The 23,400-nt window shown below is 41.0% G+C and overlaps 1 pseudogene; it reads right to left on the bottom strand.

Moving 5' to 3' along the window:
• Positions 1-446: 446 nt before the first annotated feature.
• Positions 447-23,400, bottom strand: part of LOC141106664 (pancreatic lipase-related protein 2-like) — an 85,006-nt pseudogene continuing 62,052 nt past the window's right edge.

Here is a 23,400-nt window from a genome sequence, read left to right as displayed (position 1 = left end):
GACCAGTGGGAAGGAGCTCATTTTGCCACCATACAATGGCACCGCATCCAGGCCAACAAAAATGTGCCCTGTTGGGGAGATTTTTTTTCACTTCCTGTCATCACCAAATGAAAATAAATGAAATAAGCCTGAAATAAGTAACATACTTTCAAATCCAAAAGACTAGTTAGTTGCAATATATTGCATTTTTTCCTCTGTTGCAAAGAGTTTTTTTATTTTATTTAGTTGACCACATTCACTAATCATCACCTAAAGACTATAAAAAAAGGCCATTGGGGGGGTCACATAATTGATATCATTGATCCCATTGATACACAACACATATCCAGAAACTTTCTGCTCTTGAAATAACACGTCTCAAAACAAAGATGAACTTTATTTACTGGTTGTTCAGTCATTTGTAGGTAAACAGGTAGAAAAGTGCCATCTTTGGACGATCTCAGCAGTTAGAGCAGAGTGAGAACCTGGGGGACTTCAGCTGCCACTTTGGCATTGTCCTTAAATGTATATCTGAAAATAAAGAAAAGCACATTAGTGACATTCTTATATTCATATTAATGATATTCTTATTCTTTAAATTATGAAGTCTACAAACCTGTAATATGGCTTATGGCAGGGTATTTATAAAAAATAGCCAACGTAGATATAAAAGTTTGAAGAATGTTCTAATAACTGAACATGCTTGGAGTAAAACTGAGATGCTGAAGGTAACATACAATCATAAAGAAAATCCATCCTCACCAAAAAATTGCTGGATAGATGGTACTACAGTGCCCTGAAAAAATATTCATACCCCTTGAAATTTTCCACATTTTGCCATGTTACAACCAAAAACGTAAATGTATTTTATTGGGATTTTATGTAATAGACCAACACAAAGTGGCACATAATTGTGAAGTGGGAGAAAAATTATAAATGGTTTTCAATTTATTTTACAAATAAATATGTGAAAGTGTGGCGTGCATTTGTATTCAGCCCCCCCGGAAGTCAATACTTTGTAGAACCGCCTTTCACTGCAATTACAGCTGCAAGTCTTTTTGGGAATGTCTCTACCAGCTTTGCACATCTAGAGTGACATTTTGGCCCATTCTTCTGTGTAAAATATCTCAAGCTCTGTCAGATTGGATGGAGAGCGTCTGTGAACAGCAATTTTTAAGTCTTGCCACAGATTCTTAATTGGATTTAGGTCTGCACTTTGACTGGGCCATTCTAACACATGAATATGCTTTGATATAAATCATTCCATTGTAGCTCTGTATGTTTAGGGTCGTTGTCCTGCTGGGAAATGAATATCCGCCCCGGTCTCAAGTCTTTTGTAGACTCTAACAGGTTTTCTTCTAAGATTGCCCTGTATTTGGCTCCATCCATCTTCCCATCAACTTTGACCAGCTTCCCTGTCCCTGCTGAAGGAAAGCATCCCCACAACATGACGCTGCCACCACCATGTTTCACGGTGAGGATGGTGTGTTCAGGGTGATGTGCAGTGTTATGATGCGTACACACGGTTGGATTTTCCGATGGGAAATGTTCGATGGGAGCTTTTTGTCGGAAATTCCGACCGTGTGTAGGCTCAATTGGACATTTTACGTCGGAATTTCCGACAAACAAAATTTGAGATCTGGATCTCAAATTTTCTGACAACAAAATCCGTTCTCGTAAATTCCAATCATGTGTACACAATTCCGATGCACAAAGTTCCACGCATGCTCGGAATCAAGCAGAAGAGCCGCACTGGCTATTGAACTTCATTTTTCTAGGCTCGTCGTACGTGTTGTATGTCACCACTTTCTTGACGTTCGGAATTTCCGACAAGATTTGTGTGACCGTGTGTATGCAAGACAAGTTTGAGCCAACATCCGTTGGGGGAGAAAAACATGGATTTTGTTGTCGGAATGTGTAATCGTGAGTACGAGGCATAAGTTTTCCACCACACATAGCGTTTTGACTCTTTTGACTGTTATTTAGTGATGACTTGCTGAGGCTTTTAGCGGGGGCCCCGGTAAGAGATTAAGCCTCCTTTGAATAGGATTACAGAGTTTCAGCTCTGTCAGTTTTTGTTATTGCTCTGAATGCAACAAAGAAGAGCTTTGTACTTTGAAACAAGCTTGTCAGTGTACTGATGACATATTGAAAAATATAAACACATGGGGGGGCAGGAGGCGGAGCCTAGCGGAGCAGACATGCATTGTTAGAGCTCCGCACCGCTGAGGAGAGAAGAGAAGGACAAAGCGGAGCCTGCAGGCTCAAAAGGTATCCATTTGAACCTTTTTGCCCCAGGCAACAAACTGTGAAAGTTTGGGCAGGAAATATGGTACTGGGAGGAAACCGTGGCAGAAATAAAAATCACCTCACAAAGAGCTCACAGGCACTCACTGCAGCTGAAGCAGCTCCAGTCACCTCACAAGATACAGCATCAGGGCGCTCTCACAGACAGAAAATGTCACAGAAAGACTCTCCATTTGAGTCAGATACAGAACAAATCCTCTCACAAACCTCTCCACAAGCCTCCTCAGCATCCCCAGTAATATTATTACAATTTGAAAAGATGCTTCATAAGGCTTTAAAACAAACCTCAGACCAAATAACAAAAAGCCTAACCAAAGAAATAAGAGAGCTGGGAAACCGCACCGCAGCCTTAGAAATAAAAATGGATGAAATTGAAATTACAACCCAAGAAAATATAACAGAATTGTAACAATTAAAAGAAGAGAATGTAATACTTCAAACTAAGCTCAAAGATTACGAAAATAGAGCCAGACGTTCAAACTTGCGTATAAGGGGAATACCTGAAACTGCGACAGACCTGCAATCTACTATTACTGCTCTATTACAAGAACTAAAGCCAGATATCCCTATTGAACGTTTAGAACTGGACAGAGTACACAGAGCCCTCACAGCCAAAAAGAAAGATGGACCCCCACGTGATATAATCACAAAATTTCATTATTACAGAACGAAAGAACAAATACTAATTGCTGCAAGAGAAAAAAAGGAACTTAATTTTCAAGGACACAATTATCAAATTTTTGCTGACCTATCCCAACTTACTATTACTAAAAGACGATCCATGAAACCCCAACTAATGGAACTGCAACGCCACAACATTATGTATCAATGGGGCTTCCCCTTTTCAGTCAGATTTAACTACCAAGGTACAATTTACAGAAGCAGATCAGCAGATGAACTACAACAAACCCTTTTAAAATTAAATCTGACAGAACCCACAAGCAGCAACACTCCCACACGCAGAAGAATGGCATCATCTTCACCTTCAGGCAGCACCCAGAAAATTTCAGAACAAAATGGGAATCATCATTCTCACAAAAGAGGCCGTTATGCCACATCATCCATGGACCAAGAAGATTCAATGGACTGACATCCTAATTCCTGATATCTCTCCATTTATTATACTAAGAGATGGTTCTCTATAAAAAAACCTGTATTTATAACTGAATGTAACTGCATTCTGATAGTCACACACTGTGTGGGATCATGTTACATTCCAGTTATATTTCTTATTACTTCTGATTCATATAGCCTTAGAATATATAAGTGAAATAAGGAAATTCTTGTTCAGTTATATATTTTCAGGTAATAACAATAGATTTATTACTTTTTAGGACAAATATGTTCAATAATCCAGAAGTAATGGAAGCTTTTTCTTTCTTTTCTTAAAACAAATATATTATTACCTAACTAGTTCCTAGAATTATGTTTTTGTTTATTCTAATCTGAAGCAATACAACCTCAATTTTATGAGTTAACATATCTAAACAGTTGCATATGAATAAAATATGTAATTGTTTACTCTAAAAGGGTTAAAATCCCAAAATAATTCAAACTATCTTCATCAATACCAAAGTTATTAACAGTACCTTTCTAACTGAATTATTTAGCCTAGGGCAAGACTAACCATATACAACCACCCTGGAATAAATAATTTCAACAAAAACTATATTCTGCACTCCAATTAATGAAACATCATTTTGATGTCTTTTGACATAGCACTTCTCTCCTGTAAGCGGAAGATCCGTGTACCCCTCATTCTCCCAACCATATTATGTGGGAGTGTGACGAAGGCACTTATTCCCCTGAGAGAGATATTTATTCTCTTTCACGGGTAAATTGTGATTACTTGCAAAAAATAATTTATACAATGTATCATCTAATCTCATATGTTTTTTGTTTACTCTTTACTCCAGAATTCACTGGTTTCTTTTCTATCTATTCATCTCTTCAGTCCACACAGGTTGATCTGCGCAGTCAGCTCTGCATAACAAAAAGTAAGTCAAAACTATTTGATCTATTGCCATGGCACCACTGAATATACTTTCCCTGAATGTTCAGGGAATAAATGTCCCTCAAAAAAGGACCAAAGCCTTCCGTACTTTCCATAACAAGAAGGCTCACATAGTATGCCTCCAAGAAACACACTTCACCAAAGATTCTACTCCAAAATATATTTCTCCTTTTTATCAACAAATTTACACGGCTTCTGCCTGTACCAAGCAAAGGGGAACTCTAATTGCATTTCACCGATCCACACCATTCACCTTATCATCAGAAATTAAAGACCCAGAAGGTAGATACCTGATACTCATGGGTTATATAATGGATACAGCAATCACTGTGATTTCCTACTACGCTCCTAACAAACAACCTACACCATTCCTCTCACATATATTACAAGTGATTAATACACACAAAATAGGAACAGTGATAATGTGTGGGGATTCGAACCAGGTCCTCCTCCCATTTCTAGATAAATCACCTTTTACACCATCCAAAATAACCTCTAGATTACCTTTTTCTCAACTTCTTTCCAAATACAATCTGGTAGATTCGTGGAGAGAAAGTAACCCAATGAAAAAGAAATTCACTTATTTCTCGCACCCTCATCAAACCTTCACCAGAATAGATCATATTTTTCTAACAATAGGAATGATACCAGAAATTATTGCATCAGATATAATTCCGATTCCGTGGTCTGACCATAATGCAGTATACACTACTATAGCCTCAGCCATACCAAAAGCGCATGACCCAACGTGGTACTTACCGGACATAATGCTCAAACACCCACTACATCAGATGGCCATTGAACAAGCTTTAAAGGAATACATATCAATTAATAATACAACAGACATCTCCCCAATAACACTGTGGGAAGCTCATAAGCCTGTCTTGCGTGGTACAATACAAAGACAAATGGCACTATTTAAACGGGAACGCAAAAATCTAGCAAAAAAACTAGAACTCAATTTTAATGCAGTCTACATATCATTTCAAGATAATCCATCTCAGAGTACAAAATCTCATCTGGAAAAATCTAGATTGGAATACGATCTATTTCTCACTGAGTCAGTTGATAAATCCCTCAAACGCTCCAAACACAATTTCTACATGAATACAAACAAACCAGGTACATATTTGGCTCGGGCATTAAATTCAACTAACAAATCTTTCAAACCAATACGTTTGAAATTATCAAAAAATGTTTACACTTGTAATCCAGTTAAAATAGTCCATAAATTTCACTCACATCTCGCAACTTTATACAAGACAAACAATGAATTTAATCCTACAGAGGCTGAATCCTTCTTCTCAAAAATAACCTTACCTGAGTTATCTCAGAATCAAAAAAGCAGTTTGGATGAGCCTATAACTATAGATGAAGTTGCTAACGCCATAAAAGACCTAAAACTTAACAAAAGACCAGGCCCAGACGGCTACTCGGCTTTATACTATAAAACATTCTCAGAAATACTCTCTCCCATTCTCACTGAAACTTTTAACAAACTTCTAGATGGACATTCTTTTCGGCAAGAAACACTAATGGCAATTGTTTGTATGATCCCAAAACCCCTTTCTGATGATACTTCCTGTGTGAATTATCGGCCTATCTCTCTGTTAAACCTCGATATTAAATTATTAGCAAAAATAATAGCAAAACGCCTCAATAGCATTATAGGAAAATTAATACATAGAGATCAAGTAGGCTTCATGCCAAATAGACAGGCAGGCGATAATATACGCAGGGCAGTGTTATTGGCACATATTGCTAAAAAACGGAAAATCCCTTTATGTTTTCTATCTCTCGATATTAAGAGGGCATTTGACACAGTATCCTGGCAATATATGCAATATTCATTACAAAAATGGGGTTTTGGACCCCACTTTTTAACATGGATCAAAGCATTATATAATAAACCCAAAGCCTATATAAAATATGCTGGATACAAATCTGAAGCCTTTAATATCGAAAGAGGTACCCGACAGGGTTGCCCATTATCTCCCTTATTATTTGCCCTTATACTCGAACCCATGGCCCAATACATCAGAACAAACCAAACTATAACTGGCATTGAAGTAGGAGGTATTACACACAAATTATGTATATTTGCAGACGATATATTACTTTTTCTATCATCACCACAGGTCTCTGGTCCTAACTTAATACCAGCTCTTGATGGATTTGCAGCCCTATCTGGCCTTATGATTAATCCTAAGAAATGCCTAGTGCTTAATATTTCACTCACAAACATGGAATTGATCCCGGCTAGGGCTGCACTCCCATTCACATGGGCAGAAAAATCAATCCCATATCTTGGAATTCATTTAACAGCATCTCATTCTGACTTATTCTCAACCAATTATCCTCCTGTATTAAGACAGATCACAAATCTAATAAAACAATGGTCGCAACTTCCTTTATCTTGGATAGGGAAGATTAATGCAATTAAAATGACTATTCTACCCAAATTGCTTTATCTATTCAGAGTCCTCCCTATTCCAATTCCTTCCTATTTTTTGAGAATAGTACAAAAAAGAGCAACTTCGTTTATATGGGGCTCTTCTAAACCACGTATACCTATACACACACTACATCTTCCCAAAAATAAAGGAGGCCTGGGATACCCTAATTTTACTAACTACTACAGAGCAGCACATTTGGCCAGTCTGTCCAAATACCATGCAAAACAGGAAATCCCATTATGGGTATTTATAGAGGCTTCAGAAAATGACCCTCTATTAATATCAAATTTATTATGGCTTGATCCTAAAGACCGCTTTAAAATTCATAATCCCATAACTAAACACTTCTTATCTCTCTGGGATAAACTAAAAACCAAATATCAGTTACAATCTCCACACAATCCTCTCCTTTCTTTTATCAGAAATCCGGCCTTTTATCCGGCATGGATCTACCCAAATTCTTTTAAAGCTTGGACAACATCAGGCATTCAGACACTAAATGACTTCATAGCATCTAAATCATTCCTTTCATTCCCATCGCTTAGAGAAAAATATGATCTACCAAACTCTGAGATATTTAGATATCTCCAAATCAAAAATTTCTATACACCATTCCTAAAGGGGGATACACCATTATCCCAATTATCCATTTTTGAATCAATCTGTACAAAAGATCCATTTGCTAAAGGTACAATTTCATCACTTTATAATCAATTATATGGAGTAGCAAATCTTAATAGACCCTCTTACGTTCAGAGGTGGGAGGAGGACCTGGGACGAACTTTAGAAGACATGGACTGGTCTAACATATGGCTCACATCTAAGTCATCCTCACCCAACATCTTAGCACTGGAGACAAATTATAAAGTCCTAACTCGCTGGTACCTTGTACCCGCTAGAGTGGCAAAATATTCACCTAATACCTCAGCTCATTGTTTTCGAGGATGCCCAGAAATAGGCACACATTTACACATATGGTGGACGTGCCCAGTAATCCAAACCTTCTGGAAGGAAGTCTTCGTGATTGCATCTAAAATATTTAAAAAAATAATACAACCAGATCCATATTTAACTTTACTTAATCTAAAACTGGAATGGTTAACACTCTCTCAATTCAAACTTATGATCCAACTAATAACGGCTGCAAAACAAACAGTGGCCAAGGCATGGAAATCTCCTACATTGGTACTAGCAGAAACAATTCACAGAATGAATAATACAATGTCCCATGCTAAGATGGTAGCCATCGATCAAAATCAAATTCCAAAATTTAAAAAACTTTGGCATCCTTGGATAAAACAACAGTTCCTGTCAAACTTCAATGACTCTGTCCTGTGGCCATGGTAACAGATTAAATGACTTACAGAGACACCCATTCTAAGGCTTCAAAGAGAACTAAAAAGAATAATAAACTGACGAGCGGGACAACCTTGTGGGCCATACCTCTGCCTTTCTACCCTTTTTCTTCTTTCTCTTTCCTTTTCTCCACCTTACGATTAAAGCTCATTATCAGAATTTATTTGACCTATATACACTCTACTTGTAAACAATATGTATAGTAGGTATAAATCATTTAAATACCTACAAAAGTAACTAAGGAAATGATATATATCTTTAATTTAGGTTTACGTGAACCCAATGTTTAATATTTGAAATGTCATGATATTTACCTATATAAACCCTACTGTAAAACAATGAGCTTACTTTATAGATCCTTGTAAACTTACTTTATGTATCTTTATAACATTGTATACTCAATAAACTTCTTTTGACAAGGAAAAAAAAAAAAAAAAAAAAAAAAAAAGAAAAATATAAACACACAAGCCCTCTGCAACAAACATTTAAGCAATTTTCAGTGTGACATGACTAGTAGACATGTGCACAGCCGAAAAATGTGTTAGTTTTCGTTTCATTCGTTTTTTTGTTTTTTTTTGGTAAATTGGTAAATTCAAAAATCTCAGAAATTTGTAAATTTGAAAATCCATGAATTCGAAAATTCGGAATTCGTAAATTTGTAAATTTGAAAATTCGGAATTCGTAAAATCAAAATGTTTGAAATTTAAAAATTTTGGAATTCAAAAATTAGAAAAATTTAACAATTCGGAAATTTGAAAATCCACAAATTCGAAAATTCAGAAATCCGAAAATTCAAAAATCCGAAAATAAGAAACAACAAAAATCCAAAGATTCGAAATACCTAGCTAACTAACTAATAATAACTAACTATTAAATTATAGGTATTGGAATTTTCTTTCAAATTTGGCTGCTAGTGAACGTAATGAATACAATTTTATCTGAAGTTACAAATTATCCGAATTATCCGAAATAAAGAATGCTGCATCTAAACAAATGGAATGGAACAAAATAATAATAAATAATAATAATACATTTTTATTATTATTGTTATTTATTATTATTTATTTATACACGTTTAGACACGGCATTCGTTATTAAGGATAATTGGTAACTTCGGATAAATTCGTATTCATTACGCTCACTAACAGCCAAATTTGAAAGGAAATTCCAATACCTATAATTTAATAGTTAAAAATAGTTATTATTAGTTAGTTATTATTTCAGATTTTCGAATTTTCGGGTCATTGAATTTTCAGATTTTCGAATTTCTGAATTTACGAAGTTTTGAATTTCCAAATTTTCAAATTTCAAATTTGTCTAAATTTGTTAAAAAAACGAATTTGGAACTAAATGAATTGCACATATCTAATGGCTAGGGCTGAGTTAGTTTAGGGACATTTCTAAATTAACACCATAAGGGAAATACTCACATCACTCCATCCTTCCCAGACTGCACTGTCACTGTGGAAGCTCCTACGCGCTTAATCTTCAGGAGATCCCCGTGCCAAACAAATGTCACCTTATTGACACTTCCAACATCTATGTCAGCATCAATAAAAGCTGTGTATGTTTTGGTCAGTATGATACCATCACTGTAAAATTAAAACACATTAATTGATTAAATTAATTAAAATACAATAAAATTAAAAATTACAATAAGTAAAATGCACAGGGTTTTCAGTGATAAAAAATAGATATATAATTTTTTTAAAGCAGTATTAAACCCAAAAGCAAACATTTCTTATATTGCAACTTACGAATTCTTAGATGCAATGGGTGCATTACTTTTTTTTTTTACTTTCACCTGGTGATCTGGCCAGTAAGTCTGATTTTTTTTTTAGAAGCACAAGCTCTCCAGCAGAATGTATCAGTTTACATGGATTGGACAAACCATTTACCACTGGCAGGGGCGATTAAAGTCATCAGCTTTTATTTATTCATGTAAAACCTTTATCCCAAGAGGAAAAAAAAACTGTTTGCTGTAACTGATTAGAAAATGTGAGCTGGAGTTTGGGTTCAATTTGTTATTATTTTTAAATATAGTGGTACATTTACCATTACCCTGCACTCCCCTCAGACTGACAATGCTGCTGTCTGCTGGGACTCCTGTGCTCCTTCATCCAGAGTGGAGGCACTCTAGTACAGGAGGTGTGTTACTGGCCAGATCACCAGATGAAAACTGTGAGAAAAAGCCAAAGAAAAGAAAACTAATGCAGCCAACACAACTAATGATTGGTACGCTGCAATATATTACATTTTTGGTTTTAAGCTTAAAGTGGTTCTAAACCAATTACATTTAGGGCATACAGGAATGAACAAAATTGTTTGGTCTTTGATGAATATTGCTCACCTATGTATTTTGTACTCCTGAGTCTTTCCACGAGATCCTTCTAAGGACACAGTGAATGATCTAAGCATAATAATATCACCTTTAACTTGGACAGTGACCTTGTATCGCCAACCTGCAGAAATATTATATGATATTTTTAAAAAATGCATCGCTATTCTTCAATCCAAGCTGCATTTAAATGTGTTCTGTGCAAATGGGGCAAAATCAAACTTTTCCAGGCTATGTTCTCTGCAATTCAACTGCGTGAATGTGGAAAATATTGCATTATGGCCACAAGATGTTGCTGAACATAAGTATGCTCCTCAGTGCCATCTAGTGGCCATTTTTCAGTATTTTCCACACTCACACATTCGAATTGCAAAGAATATAACCTGAGAACATTAAATATATTCCCCATTCACACAGAACAATATATATAATATATGCAGTTTAAATGGACAAGCATTTGTTGTTATAAATACCCCCCAATGTGATGTTATCAGCTAAAAGGAAATTTGCGGCTCATTAAGAAACTAATATATCATATTATTAAAAATCATTCCATTGAAACATCCAAATGTGATTTTATTAAATGGCAAAAAAAAAAAGAAATCATCATGGCAGCAGTAGAAGGTGCACTGGTCATCCCAGAATTCCTGCCTACATAGCGTTTTGGCCTACAATACAGCCATCTCCAAAAACAATGCACTACTACATGGAATGATTTCTGAAAGTTTGACATTATCATTCATTTTAATTTGATCCACAACAATCTGCTACACACCATTTCAGTTATCGTGTAATTTTGTGTAATCTTATAAACTAAACTGTAATGGAAATTGATAACAAAATAATCACATTGCCCAATTCCAATTATTTGCTAACTCGAATGTGGAAAATAATAAAAAGTTTTGTGCAAAATTTTGTGCTCAACAGCTGATGGAAAGCCAATAAATTCACCTAATTTCCTGGCTGGAGGACATCCAGCATTATCTTGCCCTTTTCTCCCCAGCCACACCGTCCCTGGCCCATCCCTTTCATTCATTAGATTTTAGTTCTTTCGGGTCAGAGTTTGCATTACATTTGGGATTCACCACAGTTTCTTGATAATGTTTATTTTAAGATAAAGCCTATCTCATCTCATCTCTCCTTCCTTCCAAGTTGCTTACATACTGACTTACAGTTAATTTAGGTAAAAGTCTTATAAGACTTGCATAGATGACATGTAGAGAGTAGTCATTAAAAAAATATATTTTCACTTTAGGATGGGAAAAATCCACATTTGATCAGAGCATTGTCACCTCCCCATAAGGCTGGGTTCACACTGGTCCGACAAACGCTCCGACATTGGGAGCTCATGTCGCATGACGTGTGAAATTTAATGTTTCCCTATGGGAGCCGTCCTAACTGGTCCGACACAAGTCGTTCCGACTTTAGAAATGCTCCCTGTACTACTTTGGTCCGACTTTGATCCTACTTCAGTCTATTGACTATCATTGAAGTCGGATCAAAGTCGGATTGCCGTCTTGCATGATCCGACTTTGGCACGCGACTTGTGCTCAGATGTTCTTGAGGGGGAACTCCGCGCCAAATTTTAAATAAAAAACCGGCATGGGTTCCCCCTCCAAGAGCATACCAGGCCCTTGGGTCTGGTATGGACCTTGAGGGGAACCCCCTACGCCGATAAAAACGGCGTGGGGGTCCCCCCCAATCCATACCAGACCCTTATCCGAGCACGCAGCCCGGCCGGACAGGAATGGGGGTGGGGACGAGCGAGCGCCCCCCCCCTCCTGAACCGTACCAGGCCGCATGCCCTCAACATGGGGTGTTGGTGCTTTGGGGGAGGGGGCGCACTGCGGCCCCCCACCCCAAAGCACCTTGTCCCCATGTTGATGAGGACAAGGGCCTCTTCCCGACAACCCTGGCCGTTGGTTGTCGGGGTCTGCGGGCGGGGGGCTTATCGGAATCCGGGAGCCCCCTTTAATAAGGGAGCCCCCAGATCCCGGCCCCCCACCCTATGTGAATGAGTATGGGGTACAGCGTACCCCTACCCATTCACCTAGGAAAAAAGTGTCAATTTAAAAAAAAAACACTACACAGATTTTTAAAGCATTTTATTAGACAGCTCCGGGGGGTCTTCTTCCGACTTCGGGGGTCTCTCCGGTTCTTCTCCACGCTCTCCGGATCTTCTGCCGGGCTCCTCCGCTCTCTTCTGCTCTTTTGCCGCTCTTTTGCTAAAGCGGAGGAGCCCGGTCTTCAATCTTCTGCCTTCTGCCTTCTGCCTTCTGCCTTCTGCCTTCTGCCCTCTTCTCCTGATGTTGACACGACGCTCTCTGGGGCTAGAATGCTCTCTGTGCGCTCTGCTCTGACTTATATAGGCGGTGACCCCGCCCCCTTATGCCGTCACAGTCCCTGGGCATGCTGGGACTGTGACGTTTTAGGGGGCGTGGTCATCGGGTGATGACCACGCCCCCTAAAACGTCACAGTCCCAGCATGCCCAGGGACTGTGACGGCATAAGGGGGCGGGGTCACCGCCTATATAAGTCAGAGCAGAGCGCACAGAGAGCATTCTAGCCCCAGAGAGCGTCGTGTCAACATCAGGAGAAGAGGGCAGAAGGCAGAAGGCAGAAGGCAGAAGGCAGAAGGCAGAAGGCAGAAGATTGAAGACCGGGCTCCTCCGCTTTAGCAAAAGAGCGGCAAAAGAGCAGAAGAGAGCGGAGGAGCCCGGCAGAAGATCCGGAGAGCGTGGAGAAGAACCGGAGAGACCCCCGAAGTCGGAAGAAGACCCCCGGAGCTGTCTAATAAAATGCTTTAAAAATCTGTGTAGTGTTTTTTTTTAAATTGACACTTTTTTCCTAGGTGAATGGGTAGGGGTACGCTGTACCCCATACTCATTCACATAGGGTGGGGGGCCGGGATCTGGGGGCTCCCTTATTAAAGGGGGCTCCCGGATTCCGATAAGCCCCCCGCCCGCAGACCCCGACAACCAACGGCCAGGGTTGTCGGGAAGAGGCCCTTGTCCTCATCGACATGGGGACAAGGTGCTTTGGGGTGGGGGGGCCGCAGCGCGCCCCCCTCCCCCAAGGCACCACCCCCCATGTTGAGGGCATGCGGCCTGGTACGGTTCAGGAGGGGGGGGGGCGCTCGCTCGTCCCCACCCCCATTCCTGTCCGGCCGGGCTGCGTGCTCGGATAAGGGTCTGGTATGGATTGGGGGCGACCCCCCACGCCGTTTTTTCGGCGTAGGGGGTTCCCCTCAAGGTCCATACCAGACCCAAGGGCCTGGTATGCCTCTGGAGGGGGAACCCATGCCGGTTTTTTATTTAAAATTTGGCGCGGAGTTCCCCCCTAAAGATTCATACCAAACACAGTGCCGGCATTGGCGGGGATCCAAGTCGGATCCCCGTTCATTGAAAGTCGGACACATGCCGGCTTCATGTCGCAGGGCAAAGTCGGATCCAAAGTAGGACGGCTGTCGTGTCGCACCAGTGTGAACCCAGCCTGACACAAAGGGCTCAAATAGCCCTAATCAAGCTGCTTAAATACTGTCCAGCCATTGTGTAATATATGTGGCTATCGTCTCTCAAATAATACACTCTAATGTTTATTTTACAATAAAACCTATTATATCTCATCTCTCCTCCCTTCCAAGTTGCTCACATACTAACTTACATTTAATTAAGGTAAAAGTTTTATATGACTTATATAGATGACATGGATAGGTTAGTCATTAAAAAAAAATATTTTCACTTTAGGATGGGAAAAATACACTTTTGGTCAGAGCATTGCCACTCCTCCATAACACAAAGTGCTCAAATAGCCCTAATCAAGTTGCTTAGATACTATTAGGGATGAGCCGAACACCCCCGGTTCAGTTTGCACCAGAACCTGCGAACGGACCGAAAATTCGCACGAACGTAAGAACCCCATTGATGTCTATCGGACTCGAACGTTCGAAATCAAAAGTGCTCATTTTAAAGGCTAATTTGCATGGTATTGTCCTAAAAAGGGTTTGGGGACCCGGGTCCTGCCCCAGGGGACATGTATCAATGCAAAAAAAACGTTTAAAAATGGCCGTTTTTTCGGGAGCAGTGATTTTAATGATGCTTAAAGTAAAAAAAAAAAAAGTGAAATATTCCTTTAAATATCGTACCTGGGGGGTGTCTATAGTATGCCTGTAAAGTGGCGTGTGTTTCCCGTGCTTAGAACAGTCCCTGCACAAAATGTAATTTTTAAAGGGAAAAAAGTCATTTAAAACTGCTTGCAGCTTTAATGCAATGTCGGGTCCTGGCAATATGAACGAAAATCAGTGAGGCAAACGACATGGGTACCCCCCACCCCCCAGTCCTTTACCAGGCCCTTTGGGTCTTGTATGGATATTAAGGGGAACCCCGCACCCAAATTAAAAATGGAAAGGTGTGGGGCCCCCAGGCCCTATATACTCTGAACAGCAGTATACAGGTGGTGCAAACAAGACATGGACTGTAGGTTTGTTGTTAAGTAGAATCTGTTTGTAATTTTGAACTGGTACATTTTAAACGTGTCTAGCTCCAGCCAAAAAATCTATTTTAAGCTTTTTGGAAAACATAGGGAAGGGTTATCACCCCTGTAAAATTTGTTTTGCTGTTTGTGCTCCTCTTCAGAAGATTTCACCTCACTTTTTGTCCCAATGACAAATATTTTTTGAAAATTTGTTTTTTTTTGTGAAACAATGATTGGTGATAAAGCATCATTGGAAAGGAGAAAAGTTTTTCCTATATTAACTCTTACAGGAGAGAATTTCCCTTCCTATGGGGTAGATTTCATCTCACTTCCTGTTGTCTCCTTCCGTTTGCAAGTAGGAGTCGTTTGTAAGTTGGATGTTTGAAAGTAGGGGCCTGCCCTATATACTCAGCAGAAATTTGGGCCTTAGGTGTTGTTGTGGCCACAACACTGTAAGCCCTCACAGGGCCCTACTGTGAAATATTAGATCAGGAATTGTAATTACATGCCCCTGTTGAACAGGGGCAGAAAAATTGGGCCTTTGGTGGTGGTGCTGATGCCACAACACTGTAAGTCCTCACAGATACTCTTGGTGGGCGCAGAAACAGGCCCTGCTGTGAAATATTAGATCAATAATTCTAATTACATGTCCCTGTTGAACAGGGGCTGAAAAATTGGGCCTTAGGCACTGGTGCTGGTGCCACAACACTGCAACCCCTCACAGATACTCTAGGTGGAGCGCAGGAACTAGCCCTGCTACAAAGAATTGCATCAAAAATTGTAATTACACGCCCCTGTTAAACAGGGGCTGAAAAATTGGGCCTTAGGCACTGGTGCTGGTGCCACAACATTGCAACCCCTCACAGATACTCTAGTTGAGCGCAGGACCTAGCCCTGCTGCAAAGAATTGCATTAAAAATTGTAATGATATGCCTCTGTTAAACAGGGGCTGAAAAATTGGGCCTTAGGCACTGGTGCTGGTGTCACAACACTGCAACCCCTCACAGATACTCTAGTTGGAGCGCAGGAATTAACCCTGCTGCAAAGAATTGCATCAAAAATTGTAATGACACGCCCCTGTTAAACAGGGGCTGAAAAATTGGGCCTTAGGCACTGGTGCTGGTGCCACAACACTGCAACCCCTCACAGATACTCTAGTTGGAGCGCACGAACTAGCCCTGCTGCAAAGAATTGCATCAAAAATTGTAATTACACGCCCCTGTTAAACAGGGGCTGAAAAATTGGGCATTAGGCACTGGTGGCAGGACTGGCAGTGCCCAGAACCAAAAATGTTCTTACAAGCTATCATCATGATCATTGAGGAGGAAGAGGATAATTACTCAGTATAACAGGATAGTCACTCAGCATAGGCAGTCTTTGAAGGGATCTGACATTTCAAAAAAATGTATTTGGTTACATCAGCATCAGGTGCTTGGTGGCTGGTGGTGATCCAAGACTGATTCATTTTTATGAAGGTCAGTCGATCGACCGAGTCGGTGGACAGACGCACCCTGTGATCGGTTACAAAGCCTCCAGCAGCACTGAATGTGCGTTCCGAAAGAACGCTGGATGCAGGACAGGCCAGTAGCTCAATTGCATACTGTGATAAACAAATGATAAACAAAAAAGTGCAGCGCTATATATATAAATGTTACATAGGAAAACATATAATTGAGAACCCACCAAGTGACATCATATCAATCAATCAATGCATAAGTAAAATCAATCAAGCAAAAAGACAAAAACTTTTGTTCACAAATGCATGTGAAAAAAAAAATATAATATAAAACAATATATGTGATAATCCAAAAACGTATTATAGTCCATCAACAGAGAAGGAAAAAACCCTCATCCAGGGGAGGTGTGATGAGAAATAGATGATCCACCAAGGAGTGTGTAAATAAGGTCTGCTTACCAAACAGCGATGACCGCTATTACAGCAGTCTCGCCCAGCATAGGGATTATGGTCTCCCAAAACCACAGGTGCAGAGCGGGACCAGTAACTTTAACACTCGACCATGACCGGAAATAGAAAGCAGAACACATCCATAGCGCAATAACGTATGATAAAAGATTTTTAATAGGATAAAATAGTTGCACTTACAATTTAGCAGAAACAATATGGCATAAGAGGTATCAAACACAGCAGCGGTGTCTCTGTGTGCCGCGGTTCACTTCCTGTGCTGCAAAGCCCGTCTAAGAACGTGATGACGTCACCGTCGTAGGCTCCTCCCTACGCGTTTCGTCACGAATGGACGTCGTCTGGGGATTGGCCGGGTGACAAGTCATCACGCTTGGGCTTATAAATACATGGGAAACGCCATTTTAACTATTGGCAAATGCAATATATATAATGGAGATGAATCCAAAGGGGCCATATTGACTTCTGGCCATTAATAGTAAACCATATATAAACAGGAAGTAGCAGAAGGCAGCATCGCCATCTTGTGGAAATAAAGGAGATTTACGGATAAGGCTTTGCATAGGAAGAAAAACGAGGCACAACAGAAAAAAGAAAAAAAGAAAAAAATATAGACAAGTTCATATCTAATCTACATAAAAAATTTAGATGGAAAAATGAGAGAAGTATGTATTAATACTGAATAAAGACTTAAAAAACCCAGAACTTGACAGAATAAAATAATATGCAAAAAATGTAGAAAAATATATATATAAAAAATATATATATAAAAAATGGGATAAATGTGGAAGGTAACAAAACCGCCCATCATGCATTGTTGATGAAGCAGTTTATATCCCACTCCACATTTAACCCTTGTGGTCTAGAAGATAACATGTTGAAGATCCATCTGGTTTCAAGTCTGGAGATGGATCTAACCATGTTAGTTCCTCTCCAGTGGGGACGTACTCTGTCGATGGCCAGAAACAAGGTACCCTGTAGTTTTTTGTTGTGATATTTAGTATAGTGCCTAGAGAGGTTGTGTTTCGTAAATCCTCGCTTGATGTTAGCGACATGTTCTGAAAGACGCACGTGTAGCTCGCGTTTGGTGCGTCCAATATACTGCTTTGAGCAAGGACATTGGATTAAATAGACAACGTACTGAGTAGAGCATGTTATAAAAGACTCTATGTTATATACCCTGTTTGTGACTGTTGAACTGAAGGTTTCACATTTTCTACCCCTGAAGGAATTAATCTGGCAGATTTTGCATCTGCGGCAGGGAAAAAAGCCTTTCATGTTTTGAAAAAAAGAGATCGTTCGCGGAGGATCTACAACATTTGAAGCCACACTATGTCTCAGGGAGGGAGCCTCTATAAATCAAAACAGGTTTATCTGGAATAACTGTACGGAGTATTGGGTCATTCTGAAGAATGCTCCAATGCTTCCGAAAATTTTTTTTAATAGAATAATGCTGGTTGGAATAACCCGTAATCATGGACCATTCAAATTTGTTAGTAGGCCCCGGATTACGCTCTCTATCTTGATTCAGCATCAGAGACCGATCCATGGTGGCAACTTTATTAATAGTGATGTCAATATCATTCTCCAGATACCCTTTGTCCAAAAAACGTTGTTTTAGTACCAAAGCTTGTGAGTGGTAATCTGAAACATTAGTACAATTACGTCTTATACGTTGAAATTGACTTAGAGGGACAGAGTTCAGCCATGATGGATGATGGCAGCTGGAGAGTGGTATGTAAGCATTTCTGTCCGTCTCTTTGAAATGTGTACTGGTAAAAAGGCAACCATTAGCAACCATGATGTTTAGATCGAGGAAATGTATTCTCGATTGACTGGCCTTGAATTGTAGAGAGATGCCCCTGTTGTTAGAGTTAAGTTGGGAGAAGAAATTCTCTAGAGATGGCATATCTCCGTCCCATACAAGGAGAACGTCATCGATATATCTTCTCCATAGGCGTAGTTCCTTGGGGGGATTGGTGTCAATAACTTCTTTTTCCCACCTGGCCATAAATAAATTGGCCAGGCTGGGCGCAAATTTAGCGCCCATAGCCACTCCACATATTTGCAAGAAGAAATCGCCCCCAAACCAGAAATAGTTATGGCTTGTGGCGAAATTAAGAAGCGCCATAATAAATTGTTTCTGTATTTCCGGTAAAGTAGGGTCCAAATCAAGATAGTAGTTGACAGCCTCAAACCCTTGTTGATGGGAAATAATAGTATAGAGAGAGGCTACATCCGCCGTAGCTAAGATGTAGCTATCTCTCCATTCCAACCCTTCCAGTAAATTGATAACTTGGGTAGTGTCTTTTAGATATGAGGGAGTCAAAACTACTAGGGGTTGAAGAAAATTATCTACATACTTTCCGATTCTCGCTGTGACAGACTCAATGCCACTAATGATCGGGCGGCCTGGTGGATGGATCAGATTTTTGTGTATTTTTGGTAAATAGTACATAACTGGTACCCTTGGAGCTGAGGGGACCAGGTATGTCTTTTCTTTTTTATTTAGGATTCCCTGTTGATATCCTTTATCAACAAGGTTCTGCAATTCTCTCTTAAATTTGGTTGTAGGATTAGATGCTAGTGGCGAGTATGTGGTACGATCCGACAAAAGTCTATGCATTTCCTCCAGGTATTTAGATTTATCTAAAATGACTACCCCCCCACCTTTATCCGCAGGGCGTATTACTATCTCATTACGCTCACAAATTTGTTTAAGATGGTGTTGGAGGTCATTGTTGGTATTATTACTTGAGATGTTAAGTGCTGTGAGATCTCTAATGACCATTTCTTTAAAGACCTGTATGGAAGGGGCGGTAAAGCCTGGGGGATTAAATAGTGAGGCATTAGAAAAATTGGTGTGTCTGATGGAGCTGTCAATAGTGTTTGTCAAAGAATTGGAATTAAAAGAGGATGTGTTGGTAGAAAGAATCTGACTTCGATTACCACTCGGATTAAGAATAAAATGTCTTTTGATGTTAATCTTCCTTATGAATTTGTGTATATCAATGAAGGTTTCGAATTTATTCAACCTATGTGGGGGTGCAAACTTGAGACCCAGACTGAGAACCCTCTGTTCTCCTTCAGAAAGTTGAACTTGACTTAGGTTGAAGACACCACTGATATCTACTGTTTTCTTTTTTTTGGACCTGAGCCTCCTCCCCCCTCTGATGCCTCTCTTTCGTCGTAACCCCTTTTGGTTTTGTGATTGCCCTGGGGAAAAAAACGACGAGTCTGATGGGCCTCTGTGTAGTTGTGAGGGGAGTCCTGAGGAGTGTCCTGATAGTCATCCCTAGGAGGACCTCTAAATTGATTAGGGTGCCGAGAGATAACTGGGTTATCCTCAAAATGAGGATCTGAGTAATGTGAAAGAGGTGCAAACCTGTTTTGTAAGGGGATTTGTCTCTCTTGGGGATAATAATAATCTTGTGAAGTGGATGGAGAGTTGACATATGTTGCCCTATTATCATAAGGATTCTGGTAATAGTCTCTAGGGTCACCTCGAAAATCCCGTGATCCTTGTCGGGGGTAATCAGCACTGGGATTTCTCTTATGAGGGAAATTTCCTTGATTGTTACCCCTGAAAGGTGGTTTTCTATATTGTGATCTCTGGGGGGTGCCCCGAGAGGGGTTCCTATAAACCATCGGTCTCTCATTATTTTTGAAAGTTTTGAGCCTGGTTGCAGGTTGTCCTCGTTGATTAGTCCGGGGAGAAAAAATAGGAGGGGCCCTCCCTCTATTATTGTCAAACAGAGGTGGGGGCCTTACATCACCACCAAAAGAAGGCGGTGGGAAAGGTTGATGGTTTGCTATTTCTGCATCACCTGTAGAGTTCTCTATAAGGGTCTGCCATTTAAAAACTGTTTTGTTGGAATAATCAGCAAGGTCACGATTGTATTTTTTCTTTTTTTTGTTTTTTTGGTCATTATCCTCTTTTTCAAGCGTTTGTCTTAAATGATCCGATTTTTGTTTGTAAACTTCATGGTCTTTATAGGCCATGAGTTTATCCTTAGCTAAAGAAACCTCTTCATTTAAATTTTTCAGTTTGATCCGTTTCTTATCCAACAAAAAACATAAAAATTTAATACCAGTGTCATTAAAATAAACAAACCAGCCTTCCAGATCAGTTTCCCCCTTTTGGGGATTGACCTCCCATCTGAGACTGCGGGGTACCATCTTTAATGCAACATATTGCTCAAGGTAAGCCACATCCCAGCTAGTGTGTAATTCTGATATGAGCAGGTTTTTAAGTCTGAGAAACAGACCACTTAATTCATCCGTCTGTTCTATCTGACCATTAAAAACTCCCTCAGTGTTGATACTGTATTGGGATCTGTATTCAAAAATGTCCATGACACCTATCTAGCAGCAACTTTTTGATACAAAAAAGTGTAAAATATAATAAAAACCCAAGATAGAGTCAAAGCTGCGCTCAGATCTAAAATTATAAATTATAATTATAATACTGTGCAAGCTCTGGACAGTGATCCATCCTCAAGACCCAGTAACCCAGAGGATTTTTGGTGGGAAAGGTGTCCAAGTCAGATCTTGCCCCTAGGTATTCCTGCGCCATGTAAAACAGACGCTGGCGATGGTTGTTGGAACCGATCATACCTTGGGGCTGCGGACTAAAAAATTGTCTGAACGCATCGGTCAGACAGCCACCTTCTCCACGGCTCCTTCTTTGATTGACCGAAGCCTCAGCAACACGTTGTCCAGAAACAGGAGTTTGTAACCTCCCAGTCTCTGGGAACGCATTGCACAGACCTTTCTGCAAGGCCTCCCGAAGATGTTTCATCCTCTGCTCCCTCTGCGATGGCAAGATAAGGTCCGCAACCTTACCCTTGTAACGTGGATCAAGGAGGGCTGCCAGCCAGTATTGTTCCTTCTCCTTGATACCACGAATACGAGGATCCTTCCGCAGGCTTTGCAGGATCAAGGAGGCCATGCAGCATAGGTTTGCTGAGGCATTCGGTCCGGAGTCCTCTGGGTCACTAAGGACGACATGATCCGCAGCCACCTCCTCCCAGCCACGTACAAGTCCATGTGTTTCTTGGGACTGTAAATGATCCCTGAAAGACTGCTGCTGATGCTGAGTGCCAGGCTCCACCTCCATACTAACACAATCCTCCTCCTCCTCCTGTGTGATCGGTGGGCATGCAGGAACACTGTCTGGATAAAGGGGGCTTTGAGAGCTAAGGAAGTCCTCCTCTTCCTGCCTCTGTTCTGCCTCAAGTGCCCTGTCCATTATTCCACGCAGCGTGTGCTCCAACGGGTGGACAAGGGGGACAGTGTCATCGATGCATGCACTATCACTGCTCACCATCCTCGTGGCCTCCTCAAATGGTGACAGGACAGTGCATGCATCCCTGATCATGGCCCACTGGCGTGGGGAAAAAAAAAACAAGCTCCCCTGACCCTGTCCTGGTGCCATAGTCGCACAGGTACTCATTGCTGGCCCTCTGCTGCGTGTGCAGCTGCTGCAGCATGGCCAACGTTGAGTTCCACCTGGTGGGCATGTCACAGATTAGGCAGTTCTTGGGCAGGTTAAATTCCTTTTGGAGGTCTGCCAGCCGAGCACTGGCATTATATGACCAGCGGAAATGCACACAGACTTTCCTGGCCTGCCTCAGGACATCCTGTAAGCCCGGATACCTGCCAAAGAACCGCTGCACCACCAAGTTAAGGATGTGAGCCAAACAGGGCACATGGGTCATTTGTCCCTGTCGGAGGGCGGAGAGGAGGTTGGTGCCATTGTCGCAAACCACCATTCCTGCCTTAAGTTGGCATGGCGTCAACCACCTCTGAACTTGCCCCTGCAGAGCTGAGAGAACCTCTGCCCCAGTGTGTCACCTGTCCCCCAAGTACACCAGCTCAAGCACCGCATGGCATCTTTTGACCTGCATATTTGAGTAGCCCCTTGAATGCCTAGGGAGCACCACTGGTTCCGAGGACAAAGCACAGGAAGAGGCCATGGAGGAAGAAGAAGAGGAGGGGGTGGAGGACAGAGGTGTGCCAGAATCATTAGTAGTGGCATTTTGGAGGCGTGGTGGCAGAACAACCTCCAACACTACTGCACCTTGTCCTGCATCCTTCCCAGCTGCCAGCAGAGTCACCCAATGCGCCGTGAAACTTAGGTAACGTCCCTGTCCATGCCTGCTGGACCATGAGTCAGCAGTAATATGCACCTTACCGCTGACCGTCCTGTCCAGTGAGGCATGGACATTGCCTTCCACATGCCGGTAAAGAGCCGGAATTGCCTTCTGTGAGAAAAAGTGGCATTTGGGTACCTGCCACTGAGGAACCGCACATTCCACAAACTCACGGAAGGGGGCAGAGTCTACCAACTGAAAAGGTAGCAGTTGAAGTGCAAGTAATTTTGCCAAGCTAGCATTCAACCACTGGGCATGTGGATGGCTGGGAGCGAACTTCTTTTGGCGGTGCAGCAGCTGGGGCAGGGAAATGTGCCTGGTACAATCTGACGTTGGTGTACCGAAAGCAGATTGCCCACAAGTACTTGGCTGTGACACACCTAATTCTACACATTCATTCC

The sequence above is a fragment of the Aquarana catesbeiana genome, linkage group LG08 (assembly GCF_042186555.1).
Source record: "Aquarana catesbeiana isolate 2022-GZ linkage group LG08, ASM4218655v1, whole genome shotgun sequence".
Lineage (NCBI taxonomy): Eukaryota > Metazoa > Chordata > Amphibia > Anura > Ranidae > Aquarana > Aquarana catesbeiana.
The sequence above is the reverse complement of the archived record's forward strand: the minus strand, read 5'-3'. Positions and strand labels throughout refer to the sequence as shown.